This window comes from Dromiciops gliroides, chromosome 6 (genome assembly GCF_019393635.1).
Source record: "Dromiciops gliroides isolate mDroGli1 chromosome 6, mDroGli1.pri, whole genome shotgun sequence".
NCBI lineage: Eukaryota > Metazoa > Chordata > Mammalia > Microbiotheria > Microbiotheriidae > Dromiciops > Dromiciops gliroides.
The window spans coordinates 144,087,353-144,099,849 of record NC_057866.1 but is presented as its reverse complement, the minus strand read 5'-3'; the positions used below and the strand labels follow the sequence as shown (position 1 = coordinate 144,099,849).

At 34.5% G+C, this 12,497-nt stretch overlaps 1 pseudogene; it reads left to right on the top strand.

Annotated features, from left to right (window-relative positions):
- The first annotated feature begins 655 nt into the window (after positions 1–655).
- LOC122732105 overlaps positions 656–12,497 on the top strand; it is a 33,244-nt pseudogene continuing 21,402 nt past the window's right edge.

Genomic DNA, 12,497 nt, shown 5'->3' with positions numbered 1-12,497 from the left:
TGAGAACAGTGCTTAGTGTTGCTCATAAAGAATTAGGGACCCTAGTCCTCAGTTGCAAAGCAGAAATGAACATTCATACTCATGGCTGCGACACAACAGGTGACTTGATAACAGCTCAAGGGCCCAAGAGGAGTGCTATCAATTGCGAGTATAGCACAACAAGGTCCCTTCCTGAGTAAGAAATAGAGCATAGACAAAGAGAGTAGTGGCCACACCTCTTTTTTAATTCATACCTCCTTGGGAGCACTGAAAACTTATAGACCACTAGATATATCTCCTAAAAGAATAGCAGGAAAAACAAAAACAAAAACAACAACAAAAAAAGAACATGAAGCTTGGGACAGTTGAGCGGAGCCCAACTTTAGCACGAAATTAAAAGTCAAGAAATAGGTTGGAAAGAAAAGAAGTAGGCTGATAAAAATTGAGCATACAAACACACACACACACAAATTGACCATAAAAAGTTACTATGGTGACAGAGAAAATCAAGACACAGACTCAGAAGACAATGATATCAAAAGAACTATATTCAAGGCCTCAATGGAAAAAAAAAAGTGAATTGTACATAAACCCAACATGAATTCCAGGAAATTATTAAAAAGGATTTTAAAAATCAATAAGAGAAATAGAGTAAAAATTGGGGGAAATGGTGATAATGATGCTAGCAAATTATGAAAATAGAGTTAACGGCTTGGTAAAAGAGGCAAAAATTATTGAAGAAAATATCACCATAATAAACAGAATTGACCAAAAGGTAAATGAAGCAAAAAAAAACAAAAACAAAAACAAAAAAAACAGTGAGAAAAGTACTCTTTCCAAGTAGAAAAAGGCACAAAAGCTCATTGAAGAAAGTATTCCTTATAAATTATAATTGAATAACTGGATGGTATTGACTCCCTAAGACATTAAGAAACAATACAAACAAAGAAAATGTGAATTACTTATTGGAAAAACAACTGACATAATGTAGATCAAGTAAAGGTAATATAAAAAATTATGTAACTGTCTAAAAGCTAAGATGAAAAAAAAGAGCGGGCATCATATTTTGTTTATTTTATTTTTTGATTTTTGGGTTTTTTGTTTGTTTTGGGTTTTTTTGCAGGGAAATGACTGCTAGGTGACTTGCCCTGGTCACACAGCTAATAAGTGTCAAGTGTCTGAGGCCAGATTTGAATTCAGGTCCTCCTGATACAGGCCTGGTGCTTTATCCACTGAGCCACCTAGCTGCCCCCCTGGGCATCATATTTTTTTTTTATGAGATATTTTAATTTTTTCTGTTACATGTAAAGATAGTTCTCATCTTTTGTTTATACATTGCTTTACAATTTCAGATTTTTCTCCCTCCCTCCCCTCCCTCCCCCCTCCCCTAGACAGCAGGTAATCTGATATAGGTTATATCTATATATCTCTATACATGTACATATAGATATATATATACACACACACATATATATATATACACATAATAACATTAATCCTATTTCTGCATTAATCCTGTTACAAGAGAAAGACTGGGGCATCATATTTTGAAAAAAAAAAACTCTTTCTCTCTCTCTCTCTCTCTCTCTCTCTTCTCTCGCTCTCTCTCTGTATATATATAAAAGAAATCTGACATGACATCCTAGAAACAGAGTGCAAAATAGAAATGGAAGAATAAGTCCTAGGAACGTCTTAGGCAAATTTCAGAGCTCCCAAGTCAATTAGAAATATTACATGAAGCCAAAAAGAAACAATTCAGATATTATGTAGCAAGAGTCAGGCTCAAAGAAGATTTTGAGACTTCTACATTAAATGGTAAAGATTAAACAAAAAGTCAAAATAGTTACATGATTGAGACATAAAAGGTGATATCTCATACTAATTAGTGGTGTGTGAAAATTTTGCCTTCAAATCTATGGTTAAAAAAATAAAAACTAAAACAAACAAAAAAATCTGTGGTTAACGGAAGAATTTATGACCAAACAAGTTAGAGGACATGAGGACATGTAAAATGATTATTTTGATTACATTACTTTATACACACAGCACATACACACACAACACCCCCAAAAAAGCAATGAAGGCAAAATTAGAAGAAAAGTGGAAAACTGCAACCCAAAATACCAATTAATTAAATTAAAAATACCGCAAGTTTATCTAATAAAGACCTCCTTTTATAATAAAGAACTGTGCCAAATTCAAAAGGAATTTGAGTAATCCCTCAATTGATAAATCATCAACACCTTTTTCTAATGAAGAATCAAAGCTATCTGATAATCATATGAAAAAAAATGTTCTAAATCACTATTAATTAGATAAATACAAATTGTAACAACTTGAGCTACCATCCCTCACCTATCAAATTGGAAAATATGTTAGAAAAGGAAAATGACAAATGTTGGAGGGGGTCTGGAAAAATCAGGAGCACTAATACACTCAGTGGAGTTGTGAACTAATCCAAGCATTCTGAAGAACAATTTCTAACAATGCCCAGACTTTATAAAGCTGCAAAACTTTTGACTCAGCAAAACAACTACTAGGTCTGTACCACAAAGAGATCAAAATAAAAGAAAAAAGACTTATGTGTAAAACAATATTTATAGTAATCCTTTTTTTGTTGTTGTACTAAGAATAGGAAAATAAGAGAATGCCCAACAGTTGAAACATAGCTGAAAAAAATTGTATGGTTGGTGTATGATTTTGATGGAATAGTATTGTATTATAAAAAATGATGAGCAGAATGCTTTCAGGAAAAAAATGGGGATATTTATATGTTTAAATTCAAATGGAAGTGAGCAGAACCAGTTCTTCATTTCAAATGTGTTTATGTCTTTCTGTCCAAGGTTGTCTCTTGCACATAATTTATTGCTGGATTCTGGTTTCCAATCCATTCTGCCATCACACCCATTCTGTGGTTTAGCTCATCCCATTCACTTTCACAGGTTCACTGTATATATCACTACATCCCATTTTCCTCTCTCTCTGTCTCTCTCTCTTTCATTTTATCCTATTCCTCTTCAAAAGTCTGTCATGCTTCTGACCACTGCCTCTTGTAATCTGTTCTCTCTTTTATTATTGCACCCTTTCTTTTATTTTCTCTTATCTTTCTTTTGTGTAAGTTTCATTTCAAAAATACAATCTGTGCATAATATTCTCTCTTTGAAACAATTTTGATGAGAGTGATATTAAAGCTTGCCTGCTACCTTTCATTGTTCTCCTCCACTAAATATATGTGAGCAAATTTTCCTTATTCCTGTCTATCTTTTCCAATTCATTCTGCTTTCTCTCACCCCTATATTCTTTTTCTGGAGAGTATACAAATATAATTGACTTATACCCATGCCTTCTGTCTAAGCAGACTTTCTATCTGCCTATTAATGATAAAGTTTTAGACTTATTTCCCCCATCTGGAAATATAAAAAGTTTAACTTTATTGAGCTCCTTATGATTACTCTTTGATGGTTACTGTTTATGCTTCTGTGGAGTCTTGTGTTTGAATATCAAATTTTATATTCATCTCTGGCCTTTTCATCAGAATGCTTGGAAGTACTCCATTTCCCGCTGAACTAGTATACTCAGTTTTCCTACTAGCTTTGTTACCCTCCAGAAAATTTAATTCAAAGCCATCCATTTTTTTAATATGGAAGCTGCTAAATTTTGTGTGATCCTTATTAAGTCTCTATAATATTTTAATTATCTTTTTTCCTGCATGCTTGCAATATTATCTCCTTGAACTGGAAAGTGAGGAATTGGCTATAACATTCCTGGGAAATTTCCTTTTGGGTTTTCTTTCAGGAGGTGAGTGGCAGATATTTAATTTTCTATTTTATCCTTTAGATCTCAGCGATTGGGGCTTTCTTTTCTTTTTCTTTCTTTATGTTTTTTTGGTGAGGCAATTGGGGTTAAGTGACTTGCCAAGGTCACTCAACTAGTAAGTGTTAAGTGTCTGAGGCTGGCTTTGAACTCAGGTTCTCCTGACTCCAGGGCCAGTGCTCTATCCACTGCACCACCTAGCTCCCCAAGGCATTCTTTCTTTAAATTTCATTAATATAATTTCTTTGCACTTTTTCTTATTCTTGGTTTTCGGGTGGTTCAATAATTATGAAATTATTTGTCATCAATTTATTTTCCATCAGTTGTTTTTCCAAAGAGATATTTCATAGTTTTATATATATATATAATTCTTTTGACTTTGTTTTTATAGTTTCTTGATGCTTCATGGAGTCATAAAACTTCCACTTATGTGATTCTTATTTCTAAGGAATTGTTTTCTTCAGTGAGCTTTGTACCTCTTTTTCCAGTTAGACAATTCTGTTTTGTGCCTCTTTTACCATTAGGGCCAATTCTTTGGGGTTTTTTTCTTGATTTTTTGTTTATTTTTATTTGTTTTGTTTTGTTTTTTAAAGCTCTTCAGAATTTTAAAAAATGATTTTGTTTCATTATTGTCATTTCTTTTAACATTTTCCCCTCTGCCATTCATTTCTTTCATTAACTCATCCAGGAGTTAGTTTTCTGCTTTGGGTCAATATAGCATTTTTCTTTGAGGCTTTGCCTATAATTGTTTTCTCACTGTTGTCTTCTAGGTTTATGTCTCTGCCTTCCCTATCATCATATTAGCTTTTAATGATCAAGCCCTTTTAAAATTCTTTCTCATTTCCTCAGTCTATTTTTTTTTTTACTTTGAACTTTATTACAATTGTGTTCTGTTCCACTAAAGGTCAAGAGGCACTGTGCCAAGCTTTCAGCTTTTTCATCCTGTTGTTTTCAGAGAGAGTGCTGCAGGCCTGTAAGTTTTTTTTGCTTCCATGTTAGTATGATCCTGGGAGATCTGTGGTCACTGCTTTCCTAGTCAGTGATCTGGTCTTTACCTCTGTTCCCCTGTAACTTCAAATACTAGTATTCGTCTTGGATCTAGAATGGTAACCAGGTGCCCTGTTACTTTACCACTGAAGTGCTAACACTCCCTTTAGCCCTGCATATGTGATCAAGTAGCATGATATCCTGCAGCCATAAGTGCTAGCACCCCTTTTGGTCCTGGAACCTGTTCCCTAGTGACAGATCACATAAACACCTTTCTGCCCTTTAATTGCAAACCCTGAACATCTGATAGGCAATAGGGTTGTCAATCAGCATTAGTTGTACATAGTACCTTCAAAGGATTCCCTGTAATCTCTTTCTGACCAGTCATGAGGCCACCTTACTTATCTTATCTCTTGTCTGAGAGTTCCCAGAGATGCTCCGGATGCTGCTGTTGTGCCTGCCTCCAAAGCATACCTTTAGTGTTCCTCCTGAGCTCTGGCCCTATGCCCACCCTGATGTTACAAATCTATCCTACACAGCTCTTTTTTTTTGTAGTAGGCTGGATAGATCTCTCCCACTGACTTTTTGTTATCTCAGGCACCCAAAAATTTGAATTGTAGGATTATTTTTAAATCATTAGGAAAGAAATGCTGCAAAAGGTCAGCTGTGTCCCACCTTGTACTCTGCCATCTTGGATCTTCCTCACCTAGAATTTTTTTACTTCAAACCCAGTGGTCTTTGCATTATATCAAGAGATAAGGGGGCAGCTAGATGGCGCAGTGGATAGAGCACCGGCCCTGGAGTCAGGAGTACCTGAGTTCAAATCCGGCCTCAGACACTTAACACTTACTAGCTGTGTGACCCTGGGCAAGTCACTTAACCCCAATTGCCTCACTAAAAAAAAAAAAAAAGAGAGAGATAAGGGCTTCAAAGTACTTAAAAAAACATAAAGTGTATATGTGTATACATTTATGCATATACATATGTCTAGTTATACATATACATATTATACACACATATATGTATATACACATGCACACAGATATGTATTGTCTCTGTGTAGATATGTACAGTGTGTGATATATGTGTACATGTATGCACACAACATGCCTGTACGTGCATGCATGCATACATACATACATACATACACATATATCTATGATAGCTAATTGTTCACAACCCTTTCTGTGATGCTTCTCAATTCTTAAGTTTTATATATTTTTATTCTGTGCATCAACATTTTTAGAAGTCATCATCATGTTTATTTAGAATATATCAATTTCGTATTCTGCATAACTTCACATGTGTGACATATTGAATTGCTTGATTTCATAGGGATGGTTGAGGAGGGAGGGAGGAAGAAAAATTTATAACACAGAGGTCAAAGACCTTAATCTCATTAGAGTGGGCTCAAGGAGGGAATAAAACACACAGGCAATTGGAAGGAGTAATCTACAGGAAAGTAGGAGGGCAGAGTGAGGTGGGGTACAGTCAGAAGCAAAACACTTTTGAGGAGGAGTGGTGTAAAAGAAGATAGAAAATAGACTAAATATCATAAGAAGGGAATAGGATGGAGGGAAATAGTTATGATTGACTATAATGGTAAAACATATGATACCTACTTTGCTGGGATATTGTAAAGAAAATCCTTTGTTAAGTTTAACATGCTATATAAAAGTTATGATGAACAGGATCTATCAAAAAAACCTGGAAAGACCCACATGAACTGAGGCAGAAAGAAATGTACTGTATACAAAATAACAGCAATAATGTCAAGATGATCTGCTGGGAAGCACAATGATTATTTTCAGCAAGGCAATGATCCAATATAACTCTGAAAGACTTATGAAAATTGCAAGTCCATCTATAGAGAAAGAACTGATGGTATCTGAAAACAGATTGAAACACATTTTTTTGACAATTCCTTAATCTGAAGTTTGTTTTTATCTGTTTTCTCTCACAACCTAGCTAATGTGGGGATGTTTCTATGACCACTTATGTATACCTTATATTGAAGTGCATGAGTTCTTGGGGTGAGTGTGAGAAGGGAGGAAGAGATGTCGGAACACAAAGGTTTAAAACATTGATGTCAAAATTGTTTTTAAATGTAATTGGGAAAATAAAATTCTAAACAGGAAAGAAAAGGAATATATCATTTTCCTCTCTGCATCAGAAGGCCTGGTTATTATTTTCTGGTCTGAGGAGTCATTAAGCTAATTCATTAACTTTTTTAGGTATATAGAAATACAGAACACTTGCTATGACACGTAAGACCAACAAATGTCCTTTCCTCCCTTTTCTTACTCTGTGCCCTTCCACAAGGAGATAGATAGTCAATATGTCTCTTCCTTCTAAGGATGGAAAAAAATGCCATCTACCTATTTATATCAGTGTATCTGTAATGCTGAGTATAAACTGTTTTTTTCAGAAGGCTTTCTTTCACTCCATGTCCACTGTGAGTACATGTTATACAGTTCCAATATACATTTCTTATCCACTCCCCGTCCCCTTTTTGTGTTACATTCTTCTGCTTACTAGCTTTTTGAAATACTGACTTTGATTCTTTGCTACATAAACCAACCCCCACCTCCTTTCTTGCTGGATTATTGTTTGTTTTTCATTCTGCCAGGAATATACCTCTAATAATTTGGATTATAGACTTTCTTTTACCTTTCTCTTCTATCAGGAAGACAAGTATAGAATTTCTGTTTAAGTGATTGTTGCTTTATGAATGGAATTATATAGACCCTGTAGGTTATGAGTTCATATAGGCTACAGGGACAATATAATATTAAGCTGCAAAATAGCAAAAGAGAACATCCAATCCACTCATTGCCAAAATTTGGAAAACTTAGAAAATAGTGAATTTTCAGTAGAGAACTACAAGCAAAACTAGGACTACTTGTTAAATATGTATTAGAGAAGATTCTTGTTCAGGTATAGGCAACTAAAAGGTCCCTGAGTTCTCTTTCAATTCTGATCTTCTGTGATTCTATGCAGACTGCTTTTTAAACATGCTGCTGGTTGTACTATTAGTATTCATTAATTTAGAAAGTACACAATAAATGAAAACATTGTCATTGTTAAAAAGAGCTATATGTCATTTATCACAGTGACACATGTGTACATTTAGTAAATGGTAACTTAGGCAAGGCAGAGATAAATAAATACACAAACCACAACCCTGGATATACATATGATTCCTTAATCCCTTTCAATAATTTGGTGATACAACATCAGCTCCTCAAAATGAACCATGACCCACAGATTGTAAATCAATAATTGGTCTAATTCTTTCCTCTTATGGAAGAGAAAACTGAAGGTCAAGGAGGCCTTCAGTGATTCAAGTGATTCATCCTTGGTCATACAGTTATTAACTCTGCAACTAAAATTATTAACTGGAACTCAAAAGCACTTTTCATTGCTTATTGCAAATAAATAAACATTTATTAAGGGTCTATTGTACGTATGACTTTGTTTTAATCTAGTCATTATGGATTCACAGAGCATGAGTATATTCTTTCTTGAATCTTGAAATATATGGATCATTTTTCTTTTGATAAGTTAAATATTATCCAATCAGTTTATCTGCCTCAACCCCATCTCTCTCCCCACCCCACACACACATCAGTTTACAAAAAATAAGAATGCCTTCTCTCTCAAGACAACCTTTCCTTCCAAAAACAACCAGTACCTTTATGTTGGAGATCATGTTTTCACTTAACACAAATCCATGATTATTTGACTCAAGGGGAGAATTGATTCACAGGACTATTATAGTTGAGTGAGACATGCAGGAATGAGGCTATGGAGATGATACAGACCTGAAAAGGGAAAAGCATAATTAGGTCTTTACCAAAGGAAAGAGTGAAGGACTTCTCTGTGTTAAATGGGGTAATGGCATCCATTTGGTACTCCTTAGCTATGTTACTGAAATCAAAGCCACAACTACCACCAACTCATCTTTTGCATGTTAAATGTTACATGAAACAGACAAAAGAGTGATGGAACTCTAGTAGCTTTTCTACTAGGTAAATTAGTAGTGATAACATTTCTCTCACCTACCTTCCATATTTAACTTTAACTATTTATTTAAAAATAAACTGAAATTTCTCTTCTAAGATACCTCAGTTGAAGTCTCCTTTAAATTTCAGATTCACTATTTAACAACTTTCTAACAAAAAATTATCTATATAGTTATATACTTCTGATTTTTAAAATTGCTTTTAGAAATATCAAAGAATTATTTCTATTCCTCCAGTGAAGAACCTGGGAGGCATTTGTTCACATGACTTGTCAAAATTCATACCCAAATCATAAATAGATGCCTGAGTAATAATTCATTTACTATTATACGATTTGTCAGGTCCTATTTATGAAAACAAGAGTCAAGACCATGATGTCGTTTAGTGACATTCACTGTTTTATCTCTTTTTCTCTTTTTATTTTTGGTTATTTTAGCAAGATATAAATCAAAAGGCATTGACTGATGCACAACAAATCTTCTATGAATATAATCAGAACTAAGCCTAAGGATCAGGGCAGTAAAATGGTCACGAGATAGCAATTTAGCTACCAAAGAATTGCTTGGGGGAGTGGGTAGAGGGGGAGTGCCTAAGGGAAAAGAAGTCAAATGAAATGGAAATAAAAATCCTTACTCAAATAAACCTTGATATAGCCAAGAGACAAGAAAGGAAAGTGTACTTTTTCTCAATGTGAAAAAGTAGCTGATGGCTTTTTATGGGGCATCTCCTTTTATAGCTCTCATTTGGCCAAATTAGATCCTTAGATACACAGCAGGTACTCAAAATATCTGTGGAATGAATGGATAATAAAGAATGAGATGGAGAAGTTAAAGAGAGGACAACAAAAAGCTACTGATAGAATTAAAATTATTTAACAGGCAACTACATATTCAAAGGTTGAAAAGAATAAAAGGACCAGTGTTCTATGGATTATAGGATCAGAAATGTAGCTTTTTGTTATTCTTCAATGTTCAAAGTGCTTGCATACCAGAGATGTGAACCACTTGTTTGAGAGAATCTTTTTGTTGTTTTGTGTCCTTTGTTCTCTAAAAGGACCATGACATGCACTGAATTGGATTTAAGTGAGGCAGAGTTGTGCAAGACCACCAACCTTATTCTTTCCTCCCGAGCCAAGTCCAGTGGGAACATATATATCAGGATGACTGGAGATGACTCCGGATGTTTAAAGCAATTGGGGTTAAATGACTTGCCCAGGGTCACATAGCTAGTAAGTCTCTGAGGTGAGATTTGAATTTAGGTCCTCCTGACTTCAGGATCAGTGTTCTATCCATTGAACCATCTAGCTGCACTTGAGAGAATATAAAGAAGAGAAAGTGCATTGCAGTGGGGGCAGCTAAGTGGTGCAGTGGTTACTGCACTGGCCCTCCTGTCAGGAGGACCTGAATTCAAATCCAGCCTCATTTTACACTTACAATCTTTGTGACCTTGTGTAACAACCCCAAATGCGTTGCCAAAAAATATTACATCATATTATTATAGATATGGATCTAGAGGGAACTCAAGAGATCATTTAGTGTAGTTCTCATATCCCTATAAATAAGGAAACTGAGACCCAGAGTTGTTATACAAGCGTCTGCTAGGGCTGCCAAGGATATAGTGTTGGGCCTTGAGTCAGGAAGATCAAAGTTCACATCTGTCCTTAAGTACTAGCAGTGCAACCCTGGGTAAGTCACTTAAATATATTTACTTCAATTTCTTCAACTGTAATTTTCTTATAGACTTTGTTATGAGGATCATATAGCATAATGTTTGACAGAAAAAAGGAAAGAAGGAAGGAAGGAGGGAAGGAAGGAAGGAAGGAAGGAAGGAAGGAAGGAAGGAAGGAAGGAAGGAAGGAAGGAAGGAAGGAAGGAAGGAAGGAAGAAAGAAAAGAAAGAAAGAAAGAAAGAAAGAAAGAAAGAAAGAAAGAAAGAAAGAAAGAAAGAAAGAAAGAAAGAAAGAAAGAAAGAAAGGTTTGTATGTATGTGTACATATACCTAGTACCAAAGACTGACATAAAAGGACAGGCACAAGTATGCTTTGGGACATTTCTTCATTTTGTTTTGTTATTTCCCCTACATAAAATTCTGGAAAATATATGAATGGTAGTTCATAGTCATATTTGTATTAATAATTATAGTCATAGTACTTATAGCGATAGTGGGAATAGTAAAAGTCACAGTAGAAGTAATAATAACAATAGCAACAATAACAATAATACCTACTTTTTATTTAAGATTTGCAAAGCACTATACACTTGATTCTCAAAACAGCAGTGGTAAGTCATTTTACATACAAGAAAATTGAGTCAGAGATTAAGTGATGTGCCCAGGGTCACATAGCTAATATCTAAGACTGGATTTGAACTCAGTTCTTCCTGATTCTGTCTGTTGTTCACTATCCATGTGAGCATTAATAGAGGTAGAAATTAATTTAATATACTTTTAAGTATACAAGCTCCAGGACTATAGTGACATTATTATTGATATGGAGAAAAAAGTATCAGTCATGGAATAAATACCAACTAATGCTAAATATTTATGAAAATTCCAAAGTCCATTAGGCTCCTGAGTTTGGAGGATTCTTATAGTGAACATGTTTCCCCATTAATGCTGTCTTGGCCCACTATCCTAAGGATAATCTCTAATGCTCAAAAGATAGAAGGAGCAGGCATTTGGAAAATTTCCTTTTCTTCTTATTTTGTCTTACTGCTACTTTGGTGCCATAGCATGGTCATTGAGTTCCCATGGTGAATCTAGTGCTTATTACCAATATATGCTAAAATTCATACCAAAATGAAACTAATTTATTTAATTCATTCAGCAAATATAACAAGGATAACAAGGATTTGCAAGGATATTTGCAAGGATAACAACCTGATTTTTTAATGAATTAGGTCAGAAAAAAGATGTGATATCATTATATTCCAGATGGGACTATTCTTCATGGATAATTATTTTGGTTCAACAAAGGGTGGGGATTTCAGCAGCAGATGAAACTTCTTGTTTAGGAAGTCCTCAGATACCTCAGATCACAGCACATCTATGATATATTCAAAAAGTTCTTGGAAGCTACTTGAGTACTTACAGAGGTGATATTAATTGTTGAGGGTCAAATAGGTGGCTAAGTGTCAGAGCATAAGAACCTAGAATTTCCAGTTCAAAGACTGACATTACTTTTATCCACTAGATCACTGCTATTTAATAAATAATTGCTTTTTAAGTAAACAATAAGGAACATCTATATTATCCATGTATCCAACAATCACTAAGGGAATGACGGAGGCAATCAAATCTTAAAAGCCCTTGATTCTTAGAGGTGATTTTTGTTATTTACATTAAAAAGCATATAATGATGCTGAAAAATCAACAGACCTTTTCCCAGCTGAATGACAATATTATTTGTGGGACATTCAATGATATTGATCAGCCTCATTTATAAGTAATTCATGGAGTTTAATGTTGAACAATAGAAATTACATGCAGCAAATGTGCAAAATTAAAAACCCAAAATTGCCTGTTTCAGTTTAACACCTTGACTTTTACTTCAAAGCAAATTTATAGGACAAAAGTCATATGTCAAGAGAATTGCAGGAAAAAAAAAGGAAATGATTCTTACATTGAACATATAAGATTTTCTTTCTCTTTCATAACTTGATCAATACTTCACATTCTGCTTTTGGCTTTCTTTCAT